The sequence below is a fragment of the Mustela nivalis genome (genome assembly GCF_964662115.1).
Source record: "Mustela nivalis genome assembly, chromosome: 11".
NCBI lineage: Eukaryota > Metazoa > Chordata > Mammalia > Carnivora > Mustelidae > Mustela > Mustela nivalis.
The window spans coordinates 30,001,165-30,020,824 of NC_139030.1; the positions used below are offsets into that span (position 1 = coordinate 30,001,165).

The following is a 19,660-nucleotide window of genomic DNA, read 5'->3' on the forward strand; positions in this document are numbered from 1 at the left end:
AAACACAACAGTGTATTAGGGTTTAGCAAATGCCTCAACTTTTTTCAAATGTTTTCAGTTCAAGAAAACCCAAAACACATTTGGCTAAACACTTTTTCCTTGATTTTCAAACCCATGTGTATTTCAAGGGAAATTTAATCCATGTGTTTCTGATTCATTTACACTTAGCTCATCAAAATGTGGTTTCGTAAGACTCATTTGATGTCTAAGAAGCCTTGTGAGCTTTTTTATAAGCCTTTTTTCTTTGAACCAGGAAGTTGCTTTTTGCCAAGAGTCAATGGAACTTCAACCAGAAAAGAGTTAGTTTTGTTTGGGATTTTGGATCCTCAAAGTTGGTGGGAGCTAATGAGCAGGGAGGGGGTCACTGATTCAGATAGAATGGACATTCCTGTTTCTACTGTATTATCTTTTCAAGTGACTTGGAAAAAATCTCTTTTCCCCCTTAACTGATAGTGGAAAAATCCATATTAAATCCTTGAAAACCTTGTAGAAAACATAAGGATGAATTTTATTTCAGGATGCAATATTGTCATGTGTTCTGATCATTGTCCACTAATGTGTCTCTTGGTGATAAGTAATCAAGGCAGTAGTGTCATATTTATCTCAGAGGCAGTTATAAGAAGTGATTCAAAATGGTGTTTAGATTGGCCATCTTTCTGTATTGAAAGAAAAAAAAAAAAAAAGCCCTCTGCCTAGTTTTGTTGCTCTGTGCACAGCACCACCGATTCTTTAAACAAGAAATGAGACAAATAAGACTCAGTGAATGTGCTGATTCAGGTGCACACAATCCCCTATCTCATTGTCGGTATTCTTAAGGAGCATCTGGGGTAAGGAAACATACATCCGGTCCATCCGTCAAGAGTCTATGAGAAAGCCAACAATGTTTGCACCTGCAGGATGAATTACATCTTTGGTGAGTGTGGGAAGCTACATAATGAGACAGCTGAATGGCTGACACATTTCTTTTTTCTTGCTCCTACTGTACCTTCTTTTCACACTACCTTTACTTTTCCTAATTCTTCCCCCTCTCCTTTCCCCACCTTTGCACAATCACCATTAGACAACAGAGCCAATGTGACACATTCATCCAAGGATGGGTTGACATGGTTTACACATTGCTTTCATTTGGTTGTTCTTTGGATGAATTCTTCGTTGAGCACAAGATAATGAAAACCATACGGTCATTGAACACAAAATCTGCCGTCACTTTGGCTGTTCCCTTACAGCCCATTTCATTTCATAAACGCTGGTTCCTGAGTTTACTCCAGTAGAAGATCCCAACCAGGTGGAATCCTGCCCCCTATAGGTTTGGATAATTCAGCTAACGTGGCCCAATTTAGTCCTTGCCTGTCACCCATACATCAGAGAGCTCATGCTATCTTGACATAGTTCTAGAAACTTGGCCTTTTAAGTATTCAAAGAGTTTTGTTCAGGGACCTTCATTGTGGAAACCCGAGACAGAAGGGGTTGGAATTCTGAGGACAGGATAGGTGACAACCAAGAATTAAAGGAACATTGAAAGTTTTTATTTTTTTCTTTCTTTCTTTCTTTCTTTCTTTTTTTTTTTTTTTTTTTTTTTTTAAAGTCAGGCTGACCGCAAATTTGGAACTGCTGCCTAAAGGAAATGAATATTTGGTGAATGAAGGTAAATTTGTCTGTAGTCTCCAGGCTGAGTTCTGACAGCACCCAGCAAACTTATAAAGTTTTAACTATGGCAGCAAGTTCAGACTACAGGTGTGAGAATAAAGAATTCCTCATGGACCGAGACTCCCATATCAGTGAGTAAAGACGCTCAAAGCAATACAAAAACAAATGAGGTCCCTGGCATGGGAACAAAAGAAGTTGATTTTCACTTTCTAATTTGTCACTGGTTTTACACAGACACCAAAGGGACATCTCAGCTCTATAAAGTCTGAAAACAGAAAGGTTAAAAACTGTGATTTATGATTTATACAAAAATGTTGTCTCTTCAGATTGACTGGGGAAGACTCTTCTGCACTGACAGAACTTATAAAAATAAGTTCCAATCTATTATGTCTAATCTCATTTCCTTTCTCACAGACAAGTAACAGAAATTTAAAAAAAAAAAAAAAAAAACCTGCTGTCAGTGTTCAACAGACAGCTCTTATGCATCCTTCTAATGCCGGGAAAATACTGTCAAGTTCCTTTTCTGTACAAATCTATGTTTAGCTTTTAATGATCAGAAATCTTCGGCACTGATTAGGCGAAATAAACTTTGTATAATAGAGCATTATCTTATTATCTCTCCCCTATAAGTACAGAAACAGAAGCCAAGTGATAAACAACAAAATGTGTAGACGGCTATGATTTACATTACTGAGAGATAGAAAGGAATCTAGAAACATTTTGTCCAAACTCCTATTTTTATGAGTGAAGAAACTAAAAGGCCACAATGCTTAGGGGACTTGTTCAAAATTGCCAAACTGGCATGTATCAGAGTGGCTATTAGAGTTTAATAAATCTCTTAAATTTAACTAGCCCACTGCTATTTTGATGATCAGTACAATTTCTATAGGAAGGATGTTTTTCTGGGATAGGACATATCAAATAAGACTACAGAAATTCTTTGAATTTGGAAGGATCTCTCATAAGGTAGAATTCACATATTTAGAACAGATTAAAGCACAAGTCTCTCACTGAAAAGGAGTTAGAGCCCTAGACTCCTTTATGTTTGCCCTCTTCACCCCCACCTCCTGGGGAAGGCACCTCAGAAGAACACCAAGAGTTCCTTAAGACCATGTCTTGGAACCATCACAAATTTCTGGAATTGTGGAGGACAGACACGATGGTTACCCCCAGTGAGCAAGCACACTAAATTAGTTTGCTAAGGCTTCCTTGTAACGAAATACAGTAGACTGGGTGGTTTTAACAACATAAATTTATTTTTTACAACTCTAGAATTAAAGTCCAAAGATCAAGGTGTCATTGGGGTTGGTTTCTTCTGAAACATCTCTCTTGGGCTTGAGATGGCCATCTTCTCTCTGTGTCTTCATATGGTCTTTCCTCTGTACCTTTCTCTTAATCTCTTCTTCTAGAGACAACAGTCACATCAGGTTAAAGCACAACTAATACCATCATTTTAACTTATAACTTTAAAGGCTCTGTATCCAAATTAAGTCACATTCTAAGGTACTTGGGGTCAGACTTTAATGAATGAGTTTTGGAGAAACACAGTTCAATCCATAACACACACCTTATGCTCACACTTTTGTTATAATCTTCTCTTTGAGAATAGATGAGAACTTTGACTTGATTCTAACCGATGGAATGTGGCAGAGGTGATGGGAGTCACTCCCATGTATATGTAACATTTTATAATAACCCACCTGTCTTTGCTAGCCGACTTGCTTTAGAGACTTCCCTCTCTTATTGGCTTTGAAATAGTAAGAGGCCATCATCTTAGGAGGCCCAAATGGCAAGGAGCTAAGGAAAGCCTCCCGCCAATAGCCCCAAGAAGTTAGCTCTCTCATTTTTTTCTCAAAATAAATATGAATTCTGCCATCAACCTGAATAAACTTGGAATTTAAGCCTTCAAATGACATTTGCAGCCTTTACTCACACCTTGATTGTGTGTCCTTACAGAGGACTCAGCCAAGACACACCTGAACTCCTGACACACAGAAACAGTGAAGTAATAAAGATATGTTGTTTTAAGGCACTAAGGTTGTGGTAATTTGTTACATGGTATAGAAAACTAATAACTAAAAATCCACGAGTGGCTTTGAACCACACTATGGGCAGAGGCAGGAGGAATTTTGATAAGCAGGATAGAAAATGCCTAGTTTGGGCAGATATCTAGACACTAAGGATGCTATCACTGAGGGCCCACAATGAAGAGGGTGCTGTTGAAAACTGGAGGGATTCTTGTTATACAGCAGCAGAAAGCTCAGCAAAATTGTCTCCTGCAGTTATATGAAAAGCAGAAATGTAGGTGATAAATTTCGTTATATAGCTGATTTCTGAGCAGAGTGGTGAAGATATTGTCCTATTTATGTTTCCTGATTGTAGTAAAATGTGAGAAGGCAAAAAATAAGAGAAGAACTACTGGAAAAAAAACCAAGATTTGATGATTTTGAAAATTCTCAGTCTCTCCAGACTGGGAGAGGGGTGTTGGAATCAACATTAAGAGATTCACTGTCAGGAATGCTTGCTCCAGAAAAAAAAAAGTTGAGGGTGTGACTGTTTAACCTTTTACTAAAGCTTCAGAAAGATGAAAAATTTAGGCTATTAAGTCACAAAAAGGGACCTATCAGGAGATTAATAATATACCTCACAGATTTTCCCAACCAAATCATAAATATTCTACTAAATTAAGCATAGAATCCCTTAGCCATTTTAGCAGGACACCAGGGTAGAGAGATTGTCTCAAAAAGATCATGGAGCGGGGTTTTGTTTAATGATGTGAACCTCATTAAAATCCATAGGAGATCTAGAAAATACTTGAGATGATTGTTTTGATAAAGAAGTCACTGTCACTATAGTTAAAGGTCTGTTTCTTGATTGTCTCTCTCCTCCTCCCACCCCCCGCTTTGTTCATTTGTTTTATTTCTTAAATTCCATGTATGAGAGAAATCATATGGTTTTTGTCTTTGATTTATTTTGCTTAACATGATACACTCTAACTCCATCCACGTCATTGTAAATATCAAGACTTCATCTTTTTCTAAGAGTGAGTAATATTCCTGTGTGTGTGTGTGTGTGTGTGTGTGTGTGTGTATCACATCTTCTTTATCCATTCATCAGTCAATTAGTACATAGACTGTTTCCATAATTTGGCTATTGTAGATGGAAGTGTTGAATCACTATGTTATATACCTGAAACTAATATTACATGGTATGTTAAGTAATTGGAATTTAAATAAAATTTTTTTGAAAAGTCACTATCAGCTTCGACAACAAATAAACAAAAAACAAGGCCAACAAAACCAACAAAAAACAGAGTACCATATGAAATGAAGATGTCAGACCTCCACAATTCTACTGGCAGGAGGTACTTACTGATAGGCATAGTCAACTGGTGCACCTTTCATGAAGAAGGAAGAGTGACTCAAAAAACAAAACTGAGAGCCATACAGTGAAGCCTAAAACTGCAGAGAATTATTCCCAGTCATTGAAATCTAATTAAAAAAAAAGCCAAACATTTGCTTGGCTGGTTTCAGAACTGACATGGAATGTTGACTTGTTTTTATCTTCCATGTTTCCCCCCTTTTGAACTGGGATGTCTATAAATGTTATTTCTGTCTGTCCCACCACTTTATATTGAGTTTGTTAGAGGCAAATAATCGTGTTCTTAGCGTTACAGGAGAGAAATGTCTCAAAGCTATCTGTTCTTAACAATTATGTCCAGAAACCTCATTGTTACCTGGACTTAATTTAAATGATAAGCTTTTAAATTTTGAGCTGATGCTACACTGGCATAAGACTCTTGGAAACTGTGGAGGGGATGAATTTATTTTACATGTTGGAAGGATGTTTATTATTGATAGCCAAATGGTGGACTGTGGTAGATAAGCTAAGATGACTGAAAACTCCCACATTCAAGGGTGGGTATAATCCCCTCCCCGTGAATTTGGGTGGGATCTGTAATTTGCTTCTGACCGATAGAATATGCAGAAGGTGATGGAATGTCACTCCTAAGACTATATTACATTATATTAGAACTATCTTGCTAAATATGTCAATAGCCCAAGTCAATTTGTAATAGCCCAAGTCAATTTGCCTGTCCCCAGGCAAGCCTTCAGATAGGAAACACTTATTTGTTAAGCTTCTTTTGTGTCTTCTAACCTATTTGTAGACACATTGTCTTCAAAACAAGGAGATTATAAACTTTTCAAATTAGGGATTATGGCTATTGTTTCTACTATCCCCTGGCACTTGGTAGGGTGTCAGTGGAATAGAGTTGAGTGAGTAAACAAAGTCAGAGTTAACTTGTTCAACGGCAGAAGTTTTTCTTCCCTAGTAATCTCAGCAAGTTTGTTCTTTACATGCTTATAAAATGGGTGCCCTATTTCCAGGTGTGAAATGGAGACAAATTTATATAGAGTGGAAGATACAATGTATTTCTTCTCTAAATTTCTTTTTATTAGCAAGGAAACATTTTCCAGAATCCCTTAAGGTAATGGCTCCAAGTATTTCATTGGCCAGTCCTGGACCACATACATGCCTACCATAAAACAATTCCTTGGTAAACAGACTGATAGGCTAACTGCAACTTGCTAAGACCAATTAATTCCAATTCTCTTGAGTTGCTGGGGAAGAGATGGAGGATATGTGAGAACAAAATCAAAATCTGCCAACATGAGAAAAAAGGTGAATTCTCTGTTGTCTGGACAAACAGTATCTTCTTCAAGGAAATAATACGATTTTACAAATTACTAAAATAGCTACAAATATTAATTAAGCGCCTCTCATTGGCTGTGCTCTAGAAGTTAGGGATAGGACAATGAAAAAACAGCTAAAATTTCTTCTACTTCACATAAGTAATGTCACATGTTCCTGATATAAAAGATAAAATTTATAAATGGTTTGGCCAGGGCACAAATGGGCTTTTTTATGTAGGTTGGCCATGTGTACATCTATGGAAGAACTGTGAGTGATAGGATACAAGCTGACCTGAATTCACACTTGTTTAGAGAAGAAGAGATGCCCCACTGTACCCCTGTGGCCAATCCTTAATCACACTTGTTTTGAACATCTCTCTCTTTCCTTAGTATCTCTAAACTATTCTTCACTATTGGCCACTTTGCATGAACACTTCAACTTGCTAAAGACTCTCCTATTTAAAAAATGACTGACCAAACACAGAAACAGTAACAGTGACACTGGATAGGGCTGCTTGGTCTGTGTGCTGCACCATTCCAGGAGCCAGACACAGACTACAGTGTAGGTGATTGTGGTATGGTGTCCCCAATATCTTCCTTCCAACTCAGATCCCTGCTCTAGCTATGGTCTTATCTTTCTCTTTCCCCTCTCAGTGAAAAACTTTAAAAAATACTTTTTCGGTTCTAGTCATATCTTCATTTTCTTCTATTTATTTCTAAAACCACTGCCATTTGGCTTTTACTCCACCACTCTGGCAAGATCAGCAACAATGTCGTCTTACTAAATCAAAAGATCCTTTTCAGTCCCCATGTTGCTTGACCTTTGGGCAATGTTAACTTCTCTGTCTTGAAATATTCTCTTCCCATTTCACATTCTCCTTAGCTCCCTCAATCTCTTTGACTCTTCCTTCTCAGTCTTTCTGGGGATTTCTGCAGTTCTTTGATGCTCTATGTTCTGCTCTGGGCTCCCTTGTCTTCTCACTTCTGTAATGCACATAGAGCAATACAGACTGTTGACCTTTTTCTTTTCTACGTTAAAAAATAACTGACATATTTTGGTTATTTCAGGGCAGCTAACTCATGTTCAGTTTAATCTAATCTTGAACTTTGCAGTTGATATTTTTGAAATGAGGTGGCTAGACAGGAAGAGACTGGTATATCTATATATCAATTTCTATATCTGTATCTATATCTATGCAACAATTAAGGACTACTTCAGTCAAGACACTGTGATTGATACCTACCCAACATACATTAGATACTAAATAAATATCTTGAATAAATTAGTGATTAGAATTTTTTAAGGGAGATTATAGAAAATATGAAATCATGATCACAAACTTTAAAGTATGTATGTATGATAGTAAAATATCTGTGAAGTGTGACTCAATGATGTTTTCCATCCTCAAATATTTTCTTAAGGGCCTACTTTGCATAAATATTCTAGCACTTAGGAAGACCAAGATTTTATATGCAATATGATATGGATTATTAGTCTATTTAGACTTGAGATTAAAGATCCAACTTTTCTTGTGTTTTGTGGCATGTTCTTGGCCACAGTGATAAGAGGTAAAACATAAAAGGAAATAGAGCAGGAATATTTGATTATTGGGCATTGGGATATAAACTGCTAAGTTAATATAAGACACCAAATTATTTTAGGGTAAACTTAGACTATTTAATTTATGGCTTATGTACAAGAAAGTTAACTTAAATTTACTGAAATATCAAAAGAAATATGAGTTGAAAAAAATTACATTCTTATATTTTTTGAGCATAAAGAGAAAGAAAAATGATTCAGACTTCTCAACTTCCAGCCAAGCTTCCCAAGGGTCAGTTAGACATTTTTATTAAAAGAAAAAAACTCTCACAACATAATACATCCATTATTCTTTCATTTTGCAAAATGTCAAACTCCATGTGATCCTTTTAATTTCTATGGGTGTTCTAAACAGATTCTAGCTAGAGATGGAGCTGATACACAGCTTGGCCAGTATGGATCAGAATGTGCATAAAAAGCCATCATGACTTACTCCACAGCATCAAAAACCCCTTGAATTTGACAGCTATAATAAAGTGAAAGTTTTCTTTCTTTTGAATTTCCCAGAACTAGCCTATCTACCTTGTGCCCAATTTTGTTTCATGAAAATGATTTTTTGTGTCTCAAGAGTACAGGCTCCACAATGGGTCTGTGCTACTCTTTCACCTCCTAGAGCTGAGAAAAGGTCAGGAAGAGTTCACTACTTATTCCTTGAGTAGCCAGATTGGTATCATTTTCTGAAGTTGTTCATGAGAGTAAGACAACATGGCGGCGAGACGGGGTAATTTCATCTGAAATGTGCAGCTTCCTTTCGTCTCCTCTCTGCCTGCCCAAGGCTACAAGTCACTTATTTACGCTCGTCTTAATATGTGAGATTTTGAACAATTCTTAAATGCAGTGAACTGGACTGACCAAACACATTTGTTTAAAAGTGAATAAACTTTATTCCACCTCCACAGAAGAGAAAGCTAATGACTTAAATGTGGAAAGGCAGGGTTTTTAATTTTTTTTTAACTTTTTTCCCCTCGCTTATCAAAAACCACAAGGATTTCCTGTTTCATCATTCTCTACGTCTACCTAGAGTGGTCTAAAGGTGAAATGCCTGAATATTAAGCCATAATCAATCATTGTACACACACTAATTACTTTCTGTCCTCCCCTTTCCTCGTCATCATGGTCCAAAGCAGGTTTTTGAGACTGAGTACATTCATCTGAGCTGTTAGCTGCTACGCTCCACTGCGTCCTTGTATGATCTGCCTGGTCCAGACCCCTGGAGAAAATTTGTGCATGCATACTGTATGTGAACTTTAGATAAATAAATAAACACGCGAAACAGCTTCCAGATAATTGAAAGTGAATGAAGGAGGGAGCAAAAAGAAAACAATTTCTCTGGGGATAAGCAGCGAAGGTGGCAGGTATGATTAAAATCCATATGATTTATGGGTAGGTGGATTACTAACATGACAACCCTGTTCGTGTTTGTTTGTTTGGGTGCATTTGACAATAAAGTTTTGTTGTTGTTGTTGTGCTTGCAGTGGGTTTTGCTCAGGAGTTAGCCACTCAGGAATTCCTAGTGCCTGACTGAGCAGTAATTTAGCAAGCTCTCTTGTGCTCTTTTCCTGTCAGCATTAACATGTCAATTCATTTTAATAGTCTGGGCATGCTCAGTGGGCATGCATTTTCTCAGTAGGTATCCCACGAGCCCACCCCGTGGTGCAGAAATGTGTTATAGCTTGTCTCAGACCTCCGAGACTTCAGCACGTTTATTTTCATTATGGCCAAGTATATTTGTTAAAACGAAGCCAAAATAATACATAAAATCAAGACCTTCAGAAATGAAATAGGTTATGTATATTTGATTGGTAATTTTAGCTCTTTCAAAGATTAGGTTGTACAATCTTTCTTTACACAAAATTATTACATTGGAGAGCTTTAAAAAAAAAAAAGTGCTGTCACTGCCTCTAGTTTTTGGAAGTTAAATGATATCCTGTCCCAATGGGAATTTTCTGTAATCATGATTAATAGTTGAAGTAGCTTTTATATAAAATGAGAATTTGTCTACTATCTTTCTATTAAAGTGTTTTCAAAATAGATTTTTGTCTAATGTTTTGCCTATAAATAAGTAGATAAGATGAAAAAAATAAGTAAGTACAGAATCAGTCACACACACACATATACTCTCTCTCTCAAATCAAACTAAGCAGGAGGAGTCTTGGTCTTCATAAATCTGGACCTCAATTGTCAAACTAGGTCTCAATTTAAGCCCAAATTTCAGAATGTGTTAGGAAATATCTTGACAGACAGAAAGGAAGTGGAAGAAGAAACCTCAGTGCAGGACCCAAACAAAACTCAGGTCACCATTACAGAGGAGTTGACAATTTATGCCATTTATACAAATTACTGCTTAAAAAAGCAAGACTTTGAGGGTACACTTTGAAGCAGCAAAAACATTCAGTGTGTTGTACTGTTGACACATTTTTTGTTCTCAGGATTTTTTTGAATTGCTGAACAATTCTGGAATGTTGAGCATAAAAAATAGTTGAGGGGAAGAATATCAGGATAGAGGATCACATCCACTTTTTCTTTGAATTGTCCTTTTCAACTTTTTCATTCCTTGCCATCCCTTTTTTCTTAAGCCTGGGTGTCAAGCTTTGTGTATTCGATTATGTAAGGGCAGAACTGACTGTGCATAGGCTCATGCGCTTTTTCTGTGGTGCAGTTGGTGAGAATGGCCAGGCAATCTTGCATCATCACCAGATCGAACAAAATTCTGATTAGAATTTAGAGTTTCTCAGACAGTACCATAGCTTATGCCCTTAGATCCCATTAAACATTCTTCAAAACAATTTAAAACAATATTTTTGTGAATTATTTTGCATTTAAAACATTTTAGAAATTCTTGACATAAACTTTCAGAATTTTCCAGTTTTCTTTTTCTTTCTTTCTTTCTTTCAAGATTTTATTTGACAGACAGAGATCACAAGTAGGCAGAGAGGCAGGCAGAGAGAGAGGAAGGGAAGCAGGTTCCTCACTGAGCAGAGAGCCCGACGCAGGACTCCATCCCAGGACCCGGGATCATGACCTGAGCTGAAGACAGAGGCTTTAACCCACTGAGCCCCCCAGGTACCCCCAGAGTTTTCCAGTTTTCATCTTGGCCTCCTTTCAGCTTTAATGACTAGTTAACCCATTAGCAAGAGTTCCCTTAATGCTGCAAATCTTCAGGAATCCTGAAATCCAGAACTGGGATGTTTAAGCAGTGATCATTTTAAGTATTTGTAATAAGATTTTAACTGACATCATCATTCATAGAAAGTTACAACCACAGTGCTTTCTAAGGTCTAAAAATATTCATCGAACTCAGGAAGTAACTGCTCAGAAATGCTTATTCAGGTCAGGGAAAAGGTTTTCCATGTTCCGTATCTAAAGGCAAAGTGGAAAGATAGAGAATAATGGGAAAGGACACAGAGCCGATTAGAAGGGTATGAAGGCAGAGGTTGGACAAGATGGAGTGGCTGTCCTTCCAGGCTTGGCATCCTGTGATGTGCCATCCCTCGGCCTCATGCAGACACCTCTAGAGTCTCCTCAGGCTCCTCCTCTCACCGGGTGCACAAGTGCATCTCTGCCTGTGCTGCAGTCTGTATACAAGCACATTCACCTTAAAGAGATTAGAGACAAGAAAACTGAAGGAGCAAAAGATTCTTCTGAATCTTAAATTATACCCACTCTTTATGGCTCCTCTGAAGTTTGCATACTGAGAAGAACTTGAGTAGCTCTTAGTCTTTTTGACAAGATGAAAAATGATAGTTTTGTCCTCAAATAGTGAATATACCTTAACTCACAAAAACTTGTTCATGTAAAATATAGGGCAGAAAGAGTCTTTCATCTATAAAGTGTTTTCAGATTCTCAATGAGAGGTACTCTATTTTCATGATTCAGTCTCTTTACACATTCATTAATATTATTATACAAATAATTATAATTTTAATAAAACAAAGTATAGGACATATTCTGCCTGTCAACTCTCTCTGTGTTCAGTATGCAATGGATTACCTCAGAGGAATAAATTCCCTGGCTTATATTTTTAACCAAATGCAGCACTTACAACTTTTTAAATAAAATTTTTGCAGACTGTTTATGATTTGTATAATCTATTATTGATAATGCTAATTAATAAAATGACACATCACTGTCTCTTTCTTGCTTTCTCTTACACACATACTCACACCCCGCCCCTGCAGGCCCACTTTCCAGGGCTCATTCCAATCTAATAAGGATTATTTTCAGGGCATTCCAGACAATGTTCCAAATTATTATTCTATAATCCTTGTTCTTCTGCAGATAAAAGGAGGTTGTGTTTAAAGAACCATTGCTTGGAAGTTTCTTTTACTCAAATGTTAAAACAGTAAAAAAAAAAAAAAAAAATTAGCTGTGAAATAGACAAGAAGGTTCCATGGGCTTCTGAATGAATCCTTCTAACATTCAAAGTGTTTATATATGTTGTGTGTGACTAGAATAATGGAAGCAGTAGAGAATACCATATTTTAATCAATTTTCAGAATAATTTTGAATAGGATTTTAACTTTAGAACTAATAAAAATGTAGCACATAAATGTCCAATAGCTAAAATATACTACCTAATCATTTGCTTTTTATGGAAATAGGGGTAGGAATAGTAAAATTATTATTTCCTTTACATATCTTTGTCAATTTCTTTTACTCTTAGGATTTATGGCTGCTCTTTTTACAATGAATCTACTTTTCAAAGAATTACTTATTCTTTGAAAACTTTACAAAGGCATCCTACATGATTTATTTTCATATTATTTACACCAAATGTGTAAATCATATACTAATGATGGTAGCATCTTTATAGTTCTTTTTAAATATGGATGAAATATGAGGTTTCTTCCAAGGTACAAAACGTCATTAAGGGCTCAGGTGGTTAAAATCAACATGAAAAATACATGCTGCATTTTCTCCCCTTAAATGCAATAATGTAATCAGATTTCAAGTCATCTTACCTACCTCACTTACAGCTTTATGGAGATTAATTAGTTTTTAGACCCCAGTCACATGATCTTTTCTGACTGTCATTTAGCTGGCTGACTAGAACCTGTAAGCTGTCTCTTGCCCCAAAGGAGAGATTAAATTTTAGTATGTTTGTCTTCTTTCTTTGATTTAAAGGTGGATTTTTGAAGTAATGATTTAATTGTATTTTGCTGTTAATTGGAAATTTATTATAACCTTGTTTTGGTGAAAGGTAAATATTTAAATAATTATAAATAAGTAAAACAAGATGTTATTCCTATTTTGCTATAAAGACTTTTACTATACTGGCACCTAAAAACTAGTTTTTTATTATTTATGATACAGATGTTACAAACACTCAGATGAGTTTTCTGCAACAAATTTGTACCTCACAGAGGAAGTTACACAGGTAAGTTAAGAACACTGGTAACTGGTGGTCCCAAGGCAAGTTTCTAAGGTAAAAACTAATGTGAAATTTTTTAAATTGCTTGAGAATTTGCTAAGTAACAAACGAACAAAACAAAACAAATCAAAACAAAAAAGTATGACTTGCTTCCGGGCAAAATTCCTGCTTTAAAAAAAAAAAAAATCCACAAACACTGAAAACAATATTGAAGAACAACAAAAACTTCATAATTATAAATTTGTTACTCCTTAATAATATATGTTCTATGATTAGTGTTACATGCATCACATTTTCTCTGACTAATCTGAAGATGCAAACTGAAAGACCACAGCCTTAGTTCTGCTGTTAAGGTACTTAGCTATGGATCCTCAATCTGGAGGAAAAAGAAACAGCAACAACAACAACAATAACAATGTCAATCTGCTTTGCAAAAAGTGATTAAAGAAAAAAAAAGAAACCTTGTCTGCTAAGTTGTTAAAACATTGATATTTCTAGCTGGGGTCCTAATTAAGGTGTAATGAGAGATTTGAAGTGCAGTGCATTCCCCTCATTCACGTCACTAAACCAGTGAACCACAACTACACACATAGTTTCCAGAAGACATAGGACCAAGTGAATTAGTTATCCTATAACTCCTGAGCAGTTGGTTCGGAACTGGAGCCACTGGGGCATAGATGCATGGTGAACGTGTGACTGTCTGGCTGCTGGTTGACTACAGATTTCCTTTCATGGGTACTTAACAATAAACAGTCACTCCACGTAGGAGAGAACTTGATTCCATAAACACATGGAATTTCCTGGCTCTTAAATGAAGACACCACAGGATTTTCACTGCTCAGGTGTTACTGGACACAATGCTGCTTCGGGAACCAAAATTATCTATTTCCCTTGCCTGTGGAGCTGGATCATTGCCTTTGGCAGTAACCCCAGACTCCTGCAAATGATGAAGACATCCCTCCATGCCTACGTGGAAAATAGCGCCAACATGGATGCCATTAGAAATACTCAAATGAGTATACGCTGAGAAAATCGTGTCATCCGTACCTTGCATGAAGAGGGAGGACTGGGAACACCAGTATAACTTGAAGCCAGTTCCCTTGATTGAGAATTATTGAGTTATATAAAATCTCTTCGAGGACACGGATATGGTATTTTCTGGCTCTTTTTTTCTTCCAACATGCTGTTCATCCACTTGTGTTTCCTGCCTGACTTTGGCAATGAGGAAATAATCACTCCACTCTGTGCCTGCCTTCAAAGATTCTCTAAATAATTAGAAGAGAGATAAAATATGTGCAAGAATCTCAATACTCATCCTGGAGCATTCGTACAAATAATAGACTTGATAAGCTTTATATTCATTTTTCTCATAATGACTATTGGAGAGTAAATTCGGTTTCAGATTCCCATTGGGTAAATAACAAAATCCAGAGGCAAGAGATGCGTAACAGGATAGTCAAAATCTTCTATGGATTCATTGGTCCCGTCATCCTCTATTATTCTTAGGAAATGCTTCATAATGTTCGAGCTTTTTACCAGGACACATTGCTTCCATACGTAGCTCATGACATTCTTTTGGTCCTGGGCATAGATATTCTGCATGCTATTATCCTATGTTTAGGTTAAAAATAATAGAAAAAACATTCTCCCATTATCAACATTATGTATCTAATTAGTTGTCTCCAGTGGACATATGACTTCATATTAACTTCAGAGTTAACACTGCATAGTTACATTCTTTATTGGCACCTGTGAGCTGTCCCCTCCTCCTCCCACAAAACAGACCTGTTCCAGCAGGGGTAGATAGTAAGCAACCCCCACCCCCTCACACCACACCATCCATGGAAATTATCATAAATAAACAAATGCCTGAATATATCCATTTCTATCACCAGTAGGCAGCATTCCAAGCCAGGCATGTTGATCCTGGGTTTCTGTTCCATTGATAAAAGGGGATATGGCATTTTTGTTCCAGCCCAGAGCTGTCCAATGTGCTCTTGTAAGGCAAGTTTCCATGTTGAGTGAATAAGGATCATTGTTTCCTACATAATGAGCCTCCCTCTCCTTTGGCTCTCAGTGAAAGGCTGCCACCACACTGGCTAAGAAATAGTCCTGTTTAACCGCCAAGTGTCTGCTGAACACAGTGTGGTAATGGGAATGATTTTCTTATCCATCATTACATGACTGGCACGTGAATAATTTCACCCACCAGGTCATCATGTCACATCATCCATGGTAACCAGGCTTGATCAAATGTAAAAACTACACTGCTCCCACAAAATGATCACTTTTTCAAGAAAAATAAAGAAATGTCTTCATTTCTACTCCCCTCCACTTCTGTATTAAAGATACTAGTTTCAGAGATGAATGGATAAGAAAAGCCAATAAAGTACATTGATTGAATTCATATCATAATTTAAGATTCATATATTTCCAAGTTTTGCCTCTGTTTTTTACCTGTTTCTGGCCAGCATAGCCAAAGTAAAGGTGTAGACATTATTACTACATCCAGTTCACTAATATTTATTGCTCTAAATCCAATCTATATTAGCACGTCAGCCCTGTATCAAAGCAGAAGACAGCAGTATTTATGATTATTAGTACAATATTGAATCATCCTGAACCAATTACTGATCCAATTACTGTGTCATTATTATCTTCTGAATAGGGCTTGATTTGTCTGTGATAAATATGATGCAATTAAACCACCTTTTTACATAATAAAACACTGCAGGTGTTTATTCTTAAGAGTTCACAGATACCAACAACCAATAGATTTAATTAAAAAAATCCTTGATATAAGTGTGAATTTCATTTAATTTTTCTAACTTTAATGTACATTTAAAGTGTATCTTATTGAAAGACACAATTGTATAATCTCTTGTCTGGTTATTATTTAGAAACTATACTAACTGTCAGACCAAACAAAAATTAACATATTTGTTTAATATTCTGATTTAAAATGTCACGTATACAAGGCATATAAACATTAACTGAATTGCTTAAAAAGTTCTTAGAAATAGATACATTACAAAAAGAGACAGAATATCAGCAATGGTATGTATGCAAGTTTAAAGCTAGTTTTCTTACTACATATTTAAATATCATTTGAATGATGCATACTTCAAAAAATCTGAACATCGATAACTCTAAAAATCTTCATTTAAAAGACAAACATCATTAAAAAATAAATAAATAAAAGACAAACATCATTAAATAGAAAACAGGGTTTAAATTTAGTATTATTTTTAACACTAGAAACAACCCAAGAAATTGTTGTAGTTCTCGACGTATTTCTGCTCTTCACTCTTTTAGCCCCAAATTTAAAAGTAACATTTATAATTAAAGGAGTGGAAAGAAATGCTCAATAACAGGATACAATTTTTTTTGGATTTTACAAAAATATTTTGATGATCATAATAATCAGTTTGATATTATATTTTAAAGCACTATAATTCAAGTTGATGTGAACATCAACTATCAATTTTCTAAGACTTTAACATAAATCAAAAAAGAATTACATGACCTTATAAAAACTGTATTAAAAATAATAGACTCATAAATAAAACTACTTTGACAGGTTCAACTTATTGCCACACGGACTTACTATACCATTTCTATCCTATAATTCTATTGATACCTTTTGGGGCCAATTTGATATGAATCTTCATCTACCTATCAGGTTAGTAGCTGTTGAACTAATTTCACTCAGCAATAAAACGGTGGTTGGCCACCAATACCTTTTATAATGTTCTTCTCTATGTGGTTATGTAATGTGTGTCAGTATTTACTGACTGCATTATTGCAATTAGCCAAGAATTTCAAAGTGGTTGCTAACATATAGCTTTTATCATACACCTCGCTGTTGGCCTGTCCTAGGTAATTATAGAAAGTTTGTTTTGGCCTTAAGGCTATAATCATACAAATTACAGTTTTTATCCTCTTTCATCTTCTCTCTGTCTCTGCCTCTGTCTCTGATTCTCCCTCTCCCTTTTCCCTGCTCTCTCTCTTTCCATGAGTAGTTCTAAATAGGAGGGAGTTCCCATTTTTATTGCCAGCATTTCAATAATTGTAGATGTGCTCATGTAGAAATCGATTGATAATTCTGAACACCTACCATCAATATCCAATTTTCTTCATATTTTTAAAAGGCAAGAATAAACTCAAATCCATTCCAAGCAGATTAACAAAAACACGCTTTTAAAAAATCTACAGTGGATATAGGAGGGGAACGAGAGTGTTGTGCCTTGCATAAAGAAGTATTAGAGATTAAAATGAACATTTTCGTTAGTGCAGACTAAAATTTACTTCTGTATCTACAGAAATTCGATATAAACTAAGAGTTTGCAAAAAACTGAAAATGGGTACTGAGATTCCAGACAATATTTAATTTAACCTAAGTATTAAAATAAAAGCAATAACACTGAGAATAAATTAATGAACTACAATTAATTATATTTACAATAAGTGGTTTGGGTTTGAACACCTACTCTCTGCACTGATAAAATAAAGCCTACATCCTGCAGGAGCTAAAGTAAGTTAAATGAAGATGCTTTTAACAAGGTTATTACTTAAGCAATGACAGGTTTACAGATTTTAGCACCACTGGGTTTTCACAGGAGCTATAGCAAGTGCTAAAATAACACACACCTTCAGGTTCATTAAATTCACCAGTGTGATGAAATAACTGATATTTTGCTGTATTACTATAGTCCCTCAAAGAACCATCTATAAATAAGATACACTAATAACAGCTGTTTGTGCTGGTAAAACAATGAAATAATTCTTCCAAGGTTTATCTGCAAGGGAAAGTAGTGGTTAAGCAGTACTGTTAGCAGTGTCTAGTAATTCTGATTTCTTTGGAGTCTCATATTTATTTATTTACCTAAAATAGGTATGCTCTGTAAAAGGTTTTACCGTGGGGCTGCACTCAGAAGGAAACTTGTAAAAAGGTGGTGTATATTAAGAGGAAATCGACTGAATCCCACCCCCAAATATTTACTTTACTGTCTGATGTTTACTAGGATATTTATGGAGGCTGTTTTATTTAAAAGAACTTATAAAACCCCCATAACCACTAGAAACAGCAGCATCTCTGATAAATCCTTCACCATAGTCTGTTGTGAGATGAGCCAAAAACATAAATAGTGGGTTTCTAATAAATCAATGGAGGCTGGCCTTTGGAGACCTAGAAGACATATGGACAGTAATAGAGTATCTCAGGTTGTCTCATGAGTGATTCCATCTGGATGAAGTCTTGGTGTTATTCACAGCCTACTTCTCCCCTAAAACACCTTCAATCTTATCCACAGCCTCCATCTCAAATGTCAGACCACCTGGGATATGCAGCTGTCAGGCTGAAAGGGGAGCTGCCTGGGACTGGCCCCGGCCTGCTCATCAAGGAGGTACTGTCACTAGGCAGCAGGCAATCCTAGGTGCACAGGGATGACAGCACCACTGAAAGCCGGAGACACGCCTGGCTCAGGATGTGAGATTGCAAGGGTAAAACAAAGAATTTAGCCGAAACTGGGCATATGTCTACTATAGAGCTGGGTCTGATGGGGTATTCTTTCCTTCAAGATATTTTCTTTTTTCTTGTCAATGTTCCCGTACAGATCAATATATTTTGACTATAAATAAATCAAAATATAGAATTTTCACAAGTGTATTTCTTCATCCTTCATATCGTTTTCAAGGGTTTCTTTTTTTGCCATATACTAATTGATATTCATATTTTCTCTTATTATTTTTTAAATTTTTCTTTCTTTCTTTTTTTTTTTTTTAGAGAGAGAGAGCGAGAGCATGCACATGAGGAGAGGGTAGGGACAGAGGGAGATGGAAAGAGAGTCTTAAGTGGACTCCAGGCACTCAGCATGGAGCCCCTCATGCAGCTGGATCTCAGAGCATGGAGATCAGGACCCTGAGATCATGACCTGAGCCGAAAACAGAGAGGTGACTTAACCGACTGTGCCACCCAAGTACCCCTTCATATTTTTGATTATTAAGCAAATTCAGTTTCCATCAATGCATGTATTCTGAGAGAATGGTTTCTTTACCATAACTGTGCTTGCTAGTTTATTTTCTCCTCTGCCTCCTTACCCCCTCAGTGTTGGTTAATGTCCATGGCTGTAACAATTTGGGAGAAAGAAGCACCTTTTACAGAGAGCCATTTCAGTTTGATAAGTGACTAATAAGAATGCAATCAATTTAATATTTAGTGTTTCCTTCTTTCCTTTCTTGAATGCTTTTTTAAGAAAGTAGAAAACAGAATTTCTGCTGCAACTTCAATCAACTGTGCTCTTTCTCTGTTAGTCTTGAATTACATGGCTATGATTCTGATTTTTTGGG

At 36.2% G+C, this 19,660-nt stretch overlaps 1 long non-coding RNA gene across 1 annotated transcript; it reads left to right on the top strand.

The window, feature by feature from the left end:
• Positions 1–831: 831 nt before the first annotated feature.
• On the top strand, positions 832–19,255 carry LOC309844562. The gene is made up of 4 exons (XR_014300760.1): positions 832–913; positions 1,586–1,645; positions 13,255–13,318; positions 19,098–19,255. It is a non-coding gene; the product is annotated as an uncharacterized lncRNA (long non-coding RNA).
• Positions 19,256–19,660: the final 405 nt, after the last annotated feature.